The sequence below is a fragment of the Xiphias gladius genome, chromosome 21 (genome assembly GCF_016859285.1).
Source record: "Xiphias gladius isolate SHS-SW01 ecotype Sanya breed wild chromosome 21, ASM1685928v1, whole genome shotgun sequence".
Lineage (NCBI taxonomy): Eukaryota > Metazoa > Chordata > Actinopteri > Istiophoriformes > Xiphiidae > Xiphias > Xiphias gladius.
The window spans coordinates 4,868,222-4,879,972 of record NC_053420.1 but is presented as its reverse complement, the minus strand read 5'-3'; the positions used below and the strand labels follow the sequence as shown (position 1 = coordinate 4,879,972).

General features: G+C 42.3%; 1 protein-coding gene across 1 annotated transcript in view; it reads left to right on the top strand.

The window, feature by feature from the left end:
- Positions 1 to 104: 104 nt before the first annotated feature.
- raly (RALY heterogeneous nuclear ribonucleoprotein) overlaps positions 105 to 11,751 on the top strand; it is a 120,736-nt gene continuing 109,089 nt past the window's right edge. Inside the window, exon 1 of the mRNA XM_040115770.1 lies at positions 105 to 219. The gene's annotated coding sequence lies outside the window, so the exon portion shown is untranslated. The remainder of the gene's footprint in view (positions 220 to 11,751) is intronic.

Genomic DNA, 11,751 nt, shown 5'->3' with positions numbered 1-11,751 from the left:
CGGCGACGGCTCTACGCCCCCCCCTCTTCCCCCTCCCAGCCAGCGCTCAGTGGTTCGCTCCAGTCGGCGCTCTGCCGCTGTGTATCACCGCCCCACTGGCCAGCGCGCAGTCGGAGCTTCAGCCCGGTAACCGAGCGCACACTGAGCCTCGCTGTCTGCGCACCGCCCGCTCTCCTCCACTCGCCTCAGCCTCTTTGAGCGTTTTTGCCTCCTGCGTTGGTAGGTCCATTCTCTCTTCCTCTCTTCTTCCTCTCCTTCTTTCTTTCTTGCTGGTTTGCTTCCTCCCTTCCTATTTTGATTTTTCCTTTTTTCCTTTTTTTCTTTTCTTCTTTGCCGCGAATTTCAGCGGCTGGTTGGATTTCTGTCTGTTGTCCTGCGAGTCTGTACCGGAGCTTTTACCCGCTGCTTTGTCTGCACTACAGCTGTGCGAGGGGAAACCCATCTTCTAGCTTTTCTTGTGTTCATTTACGCTTTCTTTTATTTATTTTTGTGATATTTTCTCGCCTCTTTTCATTTTAATAAATAGGAAATGTCTTTTCTTTCCATGCTCGTACAAGATTTATTTTGATTTTCGTGCATTTTACTCTTCCGTTTACCCTCTTTTATCTCAATCCTGAAGTTTGATTTTTTTTTTCTTTTCTTCTTTTTATGAAAGCCAAAGGGGATTTAAATTTCTCTTAAACTTGAATGTTACGCATGCAGCACGCCAGAACGCAGCGAGGATGAGGATGAGGATGATGATGATGATGATGGTGGTGGTGGTGGAGGTGGAGGAAGTGGTGATGGTGGTGGTGACAGTGGGCAGCGGTTGCACGGACAGATGATCTTCATCCACGGAACTGCTCGTGTTTCTGTTGGGACTGTCTTTGCCTGAACGGTAATCTCAGTTGTGAATCTCGGTCTGTGTCGGTGTGTGAACGTGTGTGCTTACAACCGCTCACACACACACACACACACACACACACACACACGCGCGCAGACTCCAGCAGCCCTGTTTCACTGTCGGTCCTCATGAAGCAGACCAGGAGGAGCTGACAGGTCGGGTTTGTAACTCTGTCATGTTCTGCTCTGCATCTCTGATGGGTGATATCAGCGGACTGGTTGTTGCTCCTTGTTGCCAGAGATCTGAACCTCGCTGCATGCTGGGAGTATTTTCATGACATGCCTTGGTCTCGTAACCATTTTGTCTGAAGTTGGCTGTTTCAGGATTTGATTCGGCATTTGCATGTGGTAGACTGGAACCGAGACCCCGATGGAAAGTCAGACGTGTTTGTTAAGTTGTTGATCACTCGCTGATCGAGACTAAAGCCTTAACTGACGAAACATAATTCTGAAACGGTGGAGCATTGAAGAGCAGGTGCTTAGTGCGGAGAACAACAAATCCTCCAGCCCACATGACCACATAGGTTGCGTGTCTCTACCCTCGCATACGACCCGTAGGAGCGTCTTGTCAACCCCCCAATCCATCCACCCCAGCCTCCTCCTAACATGGACTTTGTTGCTCTGTACTACGGCACCTGACTCCCGTCCTTTGCTCCCGTCAAATTTACTGCAGCGGCTAGAGGTCATGGGTCTATGGGTCGTAATAAGATGCTTCCACAGACGAGCTTTTTTTAACAGGACAGTCTCATGCGGAAATAACTTTCTTAAACTACAGTTAGTTCATGAATACAATGCTCACGGAAGTGTGAGATGTGTTGCTGTCCAGTTGCAATCGTAGAAATGTGCTCCTCCGTTAAAATGATGGAAGTCTGTGAAAGCTGGAAGACGTGGTGAACACTGAACAATGGAGAGCATGCGACGTGACTGCGAGATGTGACTGGATTTTATCTTCACTGCTGTAATGAAAATCCACCGCCTCCACACACACACACACACAAACACACACACACAAAGTCGGAATTTAAAGTCACAAGCCAGGCTTCATGAATGTACCACAAGTTTACTATTTACATGAATAAATTACATTTTCACACCTAAAAAGTCTTTATGTGAGTAATAGTGTCAGAGGTAAAGGCAGGTGTTAGCGCATAGGAAATATGTTTAAAAAAAACCAGAATGCAGTTTTTAAAAAAGGCATGTGAGTGAGCTGCCTTTTCTGCCTCGCAGAGTAATGTAGTAACATGTCCATATGTGTGTGTAAGTGTTGAATGTGCCCAGTGTAGAGCTGTTGTGGTGCGGCAAGATGCAGCTACAGGCCTCTGACTCTCTGAGACTCAGGGGAAGCCGAGAGTGCGCAGGATGCGATCGGCAAGGCTGCGGGCCGCTGCCACGGTTTGTTACTTTGACTCTGTGAGGGTGTCTCGTCTGTGCTACTCTCAAACAGCATGTATAAGTAGATTTATGATCCCGGTCCCTTTTTTTGTTAATGACGTTTGTGTGCGGATCAGGATCGGTCTGCCTGTTGCTGATAAGTGTGTGCTATGTTTGGAAGTAGATGTGATTTTTTTGTTTTGTTTGTAGTGGATCAAAGCTTAATTATGAAATAGGTTTCAATTACAGATGTTCCCAAACCAATTATTTGGCAAACACATCATTCAAACTTTTAATTTTCCATGCTTTAGTCCCACATATACCCATGCTGCTTCAGGCTCCAGTAATGAATATTTTCAGTATTATAGGCCTTGCACACTAGTTTTCAATTACTGTGGCTGATTAGACCCCTGCCCCTCCCTGTTGAAGATGCGTGGAGCTATGCTGAGAATTATGGTTCAGCCAGACTGAATTTTTTTTCTCCGTTCATTTCACGTTGGGACTGAGGCAAAATGCACTTGCTCCCAGTTGGGAATGTACATTGATTGTTTATAGAATTTCACAGCAACATAACTGGGCAGGCGAGAAGGAGGATGTTGTTTGGCTAGCGAGTGCAAATTACTTCTGTCCCCTCCATATGAGTAAATTTCAACTGCCGAATACCAGTCTGACCGCACCCTTACGTCATGTTGCCAAATTCGGTGTTCCAATCAAAACATAAAAAAGAAAATGTCCCCTACCTGCTCAGCAGCAAACAGCAGACTGACACATTTGGAGACCTGCTGGTGAACTTATTCCCTCATGAGTTGGTGGAGACCAAAAACAGAGCTAAAAGAGGGTGAATGTGGCACTTGTTTTCATCAGTCGGCCAGAAACGCGACCCCGAATGGATGATGAGGTTTCTCTGTGACTGCTGGATGTGCAAATAAGCAACTGTTTGCTAACAAGGTCACCATGTAGACTTAAAAGGTGATGAGATGTCAATGTTGTGTTCACAACTTGTTTCTGGGTTTTTTTTTGCCGGACAGCAGTGAGTTCTTGAGAGTCCTTTTTGTCCAACTCTCTTCTCAGGTGTTCCACTGAACTGAATGAGTAGGCTTTAAATTTATTTTCTTTTTCCCACGTGGTGCCAGTGTCTCTGTGAATGGCCTCAGTGGTTTAAAAAAACAAAAAATCCCCAACCCATACAGGTGCACGTAAACCTCGATAGGTAGCACAGCACAAGCAGACACACAGCTGAGTGAAACTAATAAAAGCTGTCTGAGCGAGAGCTACAGCACTATGGAAATGAGATGCTACACTGTGTTCACACAGTCTGTTCCTCATTCTACTATTACTACATGTCTTGAGGCAGCTGTATTGATAGAAAAGAAAATGAAAACAGGGATGAATAAATAACGAGTCGGATTTCAACTTGGTCATGTTAATTATTTAGCTCCTCTGTGCTGATAATAAATAGATGTTGCTGCACTTTGACTCCATGTGTAGAAACTCATTAGTGTTTGCGCTCTGCAGGATTGTGCGTTATTTAGTTTGACTGTGCGTACAGGGTGCCACAAGGCAATGTTGTTAAACATGTAAATTTGTAAGTTGTAGAAAATGTATTTATATATTGATTTTTGTTGCATATTTAAAGCTCTCTGCAAAGACTGAATATTTTCTGTTGCAGCGTGCATTCAAGTTAGGATAAAAAGATCATGAAGTTCATTCAAGGCTGAATTTGCCATTTTTGCCCGTATGAATTTCACTCATGTTCACGGTAATAAATGGCCATGTTTAATACTGAAAGGTGTAAACGAACATTTTAGTTTCATACACTGTCCCACGTTTGTGCTTGAGGAAAAAGATCCCTTCATTTAGGAGGGACAGCAGATTCCAGTCCTGCTATCAATCTGCCGCCTGCGTCCTTTTTTGGAGAACATCAAGTCAATTAGACATTCACATGTAACACTTCAGCCTTCGACAGATGCTTTTAGCTGAACTGACATCCTGCGTTCGTGTGTGTGTGTGTGTGTGTGTGTGTGTGTGTGTGTGTGTGTGTGTGTGTGTGTGTGTGTGTGTGTGTGTGTGTGTGGTGACACAGGAGGTAATGTCAGTCTGTTGCTCAAGGTCATTCCATCAGAATGCTTTGTACTGTATGGCAACGAAGTCACTGAACATTTACATTGTAGCTTGGTGTGTCCATGATTCAGTTCACAATTTCTAAAAGCATTTCCCCCTCAACCCTAACAACACTTTGTTCAGAAAAGTACTCTCACACTGTTTCAAACCATTGAGCTTCAAATACATTAGGCATCAACTGTACGCACTACAGACGTCTCACTTTTGCAAGCGATGACCTGGATGTCCGGCGTGTCCACTTTGATTCTCAGCAGCAGTGGAGCCGGAGGGTAAATTCAGTCTTGGTTCAGCAGACATGTCTCTCTGTAGTGCAGGTTGCGTCTCTCCAGATGTTTCTCTAAGGAGGGGATCCTGTAATAGAAATATGGGTTGTAAAACTCAGGCTTGCAGTCCATTGTAATTGGGACATTTGACTGCCCTTTTCCCTTCTTGTTCTCTGTAGTAATATATATACACATATAAATGAACAAATGTACATTGTTTCATGATTATGGTCAGTTTACAGTTTTAAATGTTAATCTAGAGCTACATGTTTATACCATGCATTGATGGTTTCCAACAACCCACCAGAGGATCTTTAGAGTGGGGGTGTTTGCTGGAGCTTCAACAAAGTACAGGACTCTTGTTTCGAACACATTTAGAAAAACTGAAAACTCTCATTTTATTTCTTATTCACACTGACTAGTTTAATTAAGTATAGAACCATAGTAGTGGTTTTCAATGTGTGTTGCTCGGGGCAATGTTTTTTTTTTTTTTTTTTTTTTTTAACCAAACATAGTGAAGTGCCAGACTCAGTGCTCGATGTCCATCAGAATTAAACCTTGTAGCATAGCTCTTCACCAGTACACCATTCTTTATTTATTTAACAATTATTTTTTTTTTTTTTGATGGACTGTATGCAAGGAAACCAGAATCGACCTCAGCCGCCTGCCTGATGAAGGAAAGATGCCTGAATATATCCGTAGAACAAACCAGTGATTGTATTTCATCGTCTTACCGGTACCTGAAACTACATGTTCCCCAAATGGTCTTTTTAAATGCAGGGCTGTTTCTGGCAAATGGAGCTGAAGGTAGCAGCAGAGTGACAGTAAAAGCTGCAAAAATGTAATTGGATGTTTCTAGTCAACTGGTACCCAAATGACTCCAGTGCTCTGCCTGAATTAAGGCAATGCTCCATTTGATACTTAATGTTTTGGTGAAATGTTTTTCATAACATCTGGAACGGAAAAAACAGATTTAAAGCATTGGGTCCCGGAGTTTCTTGAAGACTTCTGTTGTTTAAGGATCTTGGCCTTTATCTTTGTTTGGTCTTATTGTTTTTGTTGTTGTTGTTGTTGTTGTTGTTTGTTGTTATGGCTTTTTCTCTTAATTAATCAGAGTCTTTATCTGTCCTCTGTCCTTGAGTTTTGCCCTTATTGATAGTTGACGTATTAGCCGTTGGTCCCCACCCTCTAACACGACCCATAGGAGCGTTTCCTGAATTACTGCCCCTACGGCTGCAGGAGGTGCCACTGATAATTATTTTTCAGCAGTGATTTTATACAGTTTAACACTTTCATGTTCAGACAATGCAATGGTCACGTTTTGGTTGGGTTTAGGCACAAAACAACCTGGATAGGTTTTTATTGAAAGATCATGGTTTGGGTCTCAAATAAGCACTTTGTTAAGAACTTTGCTCCCCTCATAATTACTACGGCCGCCAGAGGGCTTTGTCACTTAAATGTAAATATGTCATTTTTGGGTCTTTTGCTGAAAAGACTGAAGCTGTCTCACAACCGCTAGATGTCACTTCACCGTAAAATGCAACTATGGACTGAAATAAGCTGCATGCACCAACAACCCGTGGGGTCATGTTTTTTTTATGAGAGGACAGTCTCTCAAATTGTATTTTAGAGTATAAATGCAAAATAAAGGAAACAAAAATGCACCAGGCTGTGCACATATTAAAATCTGTACTGGAGATTGTACAAGCACATATGTTTTCTGTACTCTGTTATAAACAAGAATCTCTTGCCACTTAATGAGGTTGAAGCATTTTCATTTGGGTTCTGTATGACATGGAGGAAAAAAAATCAGCCATTTCAACACAAATCCAGTGTTACAGCGATTTACTTAAAATGGTCCATATTACTGTTTCCCCTCGATTCATTAAGCTGGAAAATTGCCCCTATAGCCTGAAAAATGTAAAGACAACAGACTAATTTCCTGCCCTCGCTGGGGGAAAGAATACTGATAAATAAATAAACAAATAGATAAAATGTGTAGTCGACAGCACTGCCTATCTGACTGATATGTTTAATCGCTCTGTTTGCTGATTTTCCCACAAGCGTTTCAGCCTCTCGCAGCACTTTGAGAACACAGCACAAAGACCGAGCTCATCACTTTTTCTGATTGTAAAGACAGTCAATGGTTTCACTGAGGCCTGAGCAATTTACATAAATGCAAAAGTAGTTTTTGTCCAAAATGGCAGCTGCAATTTGGAATAAAAAAAGTCTTTATTTCTAGAAAGTGCAGCACATAACACCAATGAATTGAAATACCGTTTAGAGCAGTAGCCAAATGGCAGGTAGATGAATTTTGATAACTTAAATAAACAAAAAAGGAAAAAAAATGTTACACGGAACCAATAAAGCAACAAAGCAAACGGGGAAAAAAAATGATCAAACGTTGTGTGCGAGAAAGTGCAAAGATCTGACTTGACTTAATGCATTTTTCTTTTGTGCTTTTTTTTTAAAATCCTGATTATTAAAAACACACTTCTGTCTTAGCACGCTTCCTGTCACAACACCTTCCATTCATCTTGATGAAGTGTCAGTCGGCCCAGTGGCAAAAAGCAAGGGTCTGTAAAGTCCTGAGCTGGTAAAGACGTGCTAGCAGAAAGCTGAACATCAGACTGACGTTTCATTAGTCAAAATAATGAGGCTTCACGGGCTTTAAATATACAGGAGATAGACTAAAGAGAAAAAAAAAAAAGATCCCTGTCCTGGTTACAATATTGACGGGAAGATATGTGTGTTGAAATTTGGGTGAACTGACCCTCGAATAAACTCACATTCCACAAGCTGTTTACAAGATTTACCTTGTCTGCATTCATCACTTCCGCTGCAGCAACTTTTGAGCCATTAGGTTTCCCAAATACCCGCGGGCAAAGGTGCAAAACTCCTTTTCCTTTATTTGTTGCCCATTTTTATGCCTTTTGTTTAGATAGCTTGAGCAGGGAGTTGACGGGAAATGAGGGGGACGGAGGGAGATGGGGATGTCATGCAGCAAAGGTCCCCAGCTGGACACAAACCAGGGACATTGTGAGTCATGGTCAACACCTTAGCCCCCTCGGCCACCGGTGGGGCCAAGTGTGAAATCAGGAGTGACAGACTTATTCAGCCAAAACTCATAACCTTGACCGAAATCAAGGTTAAATTACGTTGTATATTCAGTAAGAGGCGATAACCTCCTGCAGTGTAACACATGCACACACTGCGGTACGTGCTGTGCCGTGCCACACAAAGTGCACTAACCCACAGTCTCACTGCTCCAAGGAAACCAGGCATGACCCACCAACACACACACACACACACACACACACACACACACACACACACAGAGCGAAGCCAGCAGCCAGCTGAACATCACTTGTGAGCCAGATGGGGGTTAACAATGACACATTCTCACACACACACACACACACACACACACACACACACACACACACGTTCAGCGTTCGCTTGCCCAGAAAGAGATACACATACACACACACGCAAACATGTCTTTCTGTCTATGAGTTACCGCAACACGTTTTTCTGATCACCAAAAGTAGGTGATTTGGATGAAATCTATCAACTTTTTCTAAAACGATTTTAAAATGACCAGATAACAATGTTGATTTCAGTTCCCGTCAATTAAATACCCAACCAACCAATCAATCAATCAGTTGGTCAATAATCCTGTAAATCCGATGCTGCCATTAAGCAGTCCTACGCGATGGAAATACAACCCCAGATATTAAACGGAGCGATACCTAGAAATGGTAGACCAGAATCTCTACTGGTGGAAAAAAGCTCTGTCATTTCATGGTGTGCATATCATATAGTGAAACCCCACTGGTCACCGACTGGTTTAATGGTTAATGGACTGACTTTCCACGAATAACGTCCTCATTAATGGAGCTGGGTTTCATGTGTTTTACAATCACTACTACAACAATACTATTACCTTTTTAAAAACGTAAAAAAACACGTTCTTGGACCAATCATTATTTTTAATTTTAATTTTAACCATAGAAGCCAAAGTTCCTAAAAGTTTAATGTTGCATAACACGACGGCTTTACAATGTCTTTGCCTACATAAAATACAGTCCTACAATAGGGGGGAAATAATTAAAGCAGGAACTCCCTGATCAAAGAATTAAGTGAAGACAAATGTGAATCTCAAAAAGCATTTGATGCCAACTTTCAGTTTTCGAGGCTTTGTGCTACAAACGCATTTTGGTCAAAAAGAAAATGATTGAGGTTTGATATTCACTGATTTCAGTCAGTACGCTTTGAAAATCAACTTGAAGCTTGCTGTCATGTACGCAGTTATTACTGTTACGTGATAATGCAGTTGTGAGCGGGGACTGTTCTGAAAACACTCTCTGGTGTTACTGGATGTTTCACTGCCAGCTACCTGACAACGAGATGAAATGATTCCAGAAACCACCATGCTCACGGCTTCCTTTTTGACAATGCCGTCTTCCTTTTTGCCTGCTTGTTTGTGTCTCCTGTGTTTGATTTCTTGACAACAGGGCTCATGAATATGCTTTTGCGCAGCTGCTGAACTGACTATTGATGTACTTGGCTGACTGGTTGTTTACTGACTAGTCGACGGGCTGACTTGTCGGCTTTCCCTATTCCATTCACTGTCTTTGTCAGCATCTCTGTCTTTCTCTGCTGTATTCTTGATCTCTCTCTGGCTTTGCCAAAGTGTCCAACTAGACTCTCATTAATGAAAATTGCCTGCTCTGTCTCTCCTCTCTCTCCCTCTCTCTGTCTCTCTGTCTCTCTCTCTTTCGCATTCAGGAGTCAAGAGGAGTCCTGACATTTAGAAACTCTGCCACCTCCCTGATTCAGCAGAAACGAGGAAGCAGATGGAAACCTCTCCTCTCCCTCTTCCTTCCATCTGCTTTCTCTCTCTTCATCCCCTCTCCGTCTCTGTCTTCTTTCTCTTTGTACCTCTCTCTACTGTACCGTCTCATTTGTAATTTATTTCACTTAATGTTGCTGTCAGCTCGCTTTAAATTCTGGCTTTGTTAGTGTGACAGACACATTCAGCCGAAGAGGATCTTAGAGCATTTTCAAACCCCAAAGTGAGTCGTAGAGTTTTCCCCTTGGTTCGGATTTTCGTCACACGGAAGAAAATTCAAGTGAGCCAAAATGTGTCACGAAAAACCTTTTTGAGGACGTTCACTCAGCTAATCGGGGGATGGGTGGTAGCCAGAAAGTAAACACTGGAAGAAGATTCTATGTCCAGGGTTAATTTTTTTTATTTATCACATGGCACAGTACAGCAGGCAAGTCACATCCCATGTCTTTCAGCTGCTCAGCTGCTGACTGAACATTTTTGATCACTTCAGTGTTTTTATGTGTGGTTTTCAGATGCTCGAAGAGCCGAAATATCAGGAAGCCGACATATTTCATTTCTTGTCCACGTCAGACTTAAGATCATTTGCTGGCTAGCTGCGAGAAGTTGTTGGTTATGCAAAGCGCTTCTGGCTATGGCAGCCGTTTAGCTCAGTCCCCCAGAGCATGCCTTGTAGTTTGGTCAGATCGAGGCCGGATCGTGTTCTCGCCACAAACAAGCAGCTGTGGAATTCGTCTCTGGCCAAGACCGTATGCTCTAAAGGGTCGCCAGTGCGATTGCTTCGATCCACACCAGAGTACGATTGCTGTGTTCACATCTGCCCGAACGATTCGTACCAAATAGGGCAAAAAAAAAAAAAAGCCAGAGTCCAACTCAACCAGCCTAAACAACACAGGTTTGAGAAAACACTAAGATCAAGTGTCGAATTGCAACACACACCAAAAAAAAAAATCATAGTGAAAAATGTTTGAATTACAAACAATGTCGTTTTATTACTCTTGGTATCATGAATACTTTTTGCCATAGAAACGGGTATGACATTTTAAAATGTTGTTTAAACTTTATTTGCGTTGCTTTCGTGTAGCTTTATTGCAAATAATATTCATGACGCAATAACCCGTGGGGGGAAAAAATAAAAGTGGCGTGTTCTGAATACTCTCCAGAGCCACTACAATCTGCAATATGAGGTCGTTTGCATCTTTGGGGGAACACACAAAGATTCGAAGCAGCAACAAGGATTCTGCTGGAGAACTGATCCCCCCAGTAGCAAACACGTACATTAACATTAAATCCTCGTAAAGTCAACCATACCGAAAGCTTTTGTGTTTATTGTATTGCGTTCTGGTTATAATTAAAGTAACGTGTAAGTAACTGAGTAATGAAAGCAATGTTCAGCACACCTTTTTTAATTCCTTATGAGCTTAGGCATTACTTTGTTAAAGATAATGGTAGTTACATGTATGAAGAATGATGAATTGCAAAGGCTCTAAACTGTGTTGTGTAAGTCTTCTTAAAATATTTTACACATATGTCATATTGTACATAAAACATCTACTTTATTGTGACTCTCACTCAATGCTGCATTTGCATGGGACTGAACAGGACGAAAGTCAGTGTTTTGTTTAACTTTATAGAGAATTAAGGAACCATGGAGCAGGTGATCCGGGGATGCAGATGAAGGGAGGGTGGAGGAAAAAGTAGATTTTATTTGATTTTGATTTTCTATCGAGTGCTGCAGGGGAGGACTGATTTTTGTAGACCAACCGGGAGGTTAGCATCAGCGTGGCGCCCTCGGCAAAAAGCTAATGGGTTATTGCAGAAAATAAGCTCTGTGATGAACAAAAGTTTATGGTAATAAACTTAATCTTCACAAATCAACACCGATTTTGTAACTTTTGAAGCCTAAATACAATCGACAGCGGTAGAGAGCTAATGTTAGGCTATATACGTGAACTACACCACGGTTTGCCTGCCTTCAGTGTCACCACCGCTGAGCTTCAAACCTGTAATTTGATTTAGTGCGTTTGATCTTCCACAAAAGCCTTTCCTCTTACAAAGTTAGTGATAGTTTGCAAGAGCGCGAGTATAAACACAGCGAGGCTGTAATGTCGGACGGGTGAGTAGGTTGTTTTTTGTGTTTGGTGTTTGACTTTGGGACGGTGGGACCGTAAGTGCAAAAATGCCAATTTATCTCAGGGTTTTAGGGCTTGTTCCTGCAGCACTCTAGTAGGTTCTCTTTTTTAGCCCAACTGTGCTATCTTT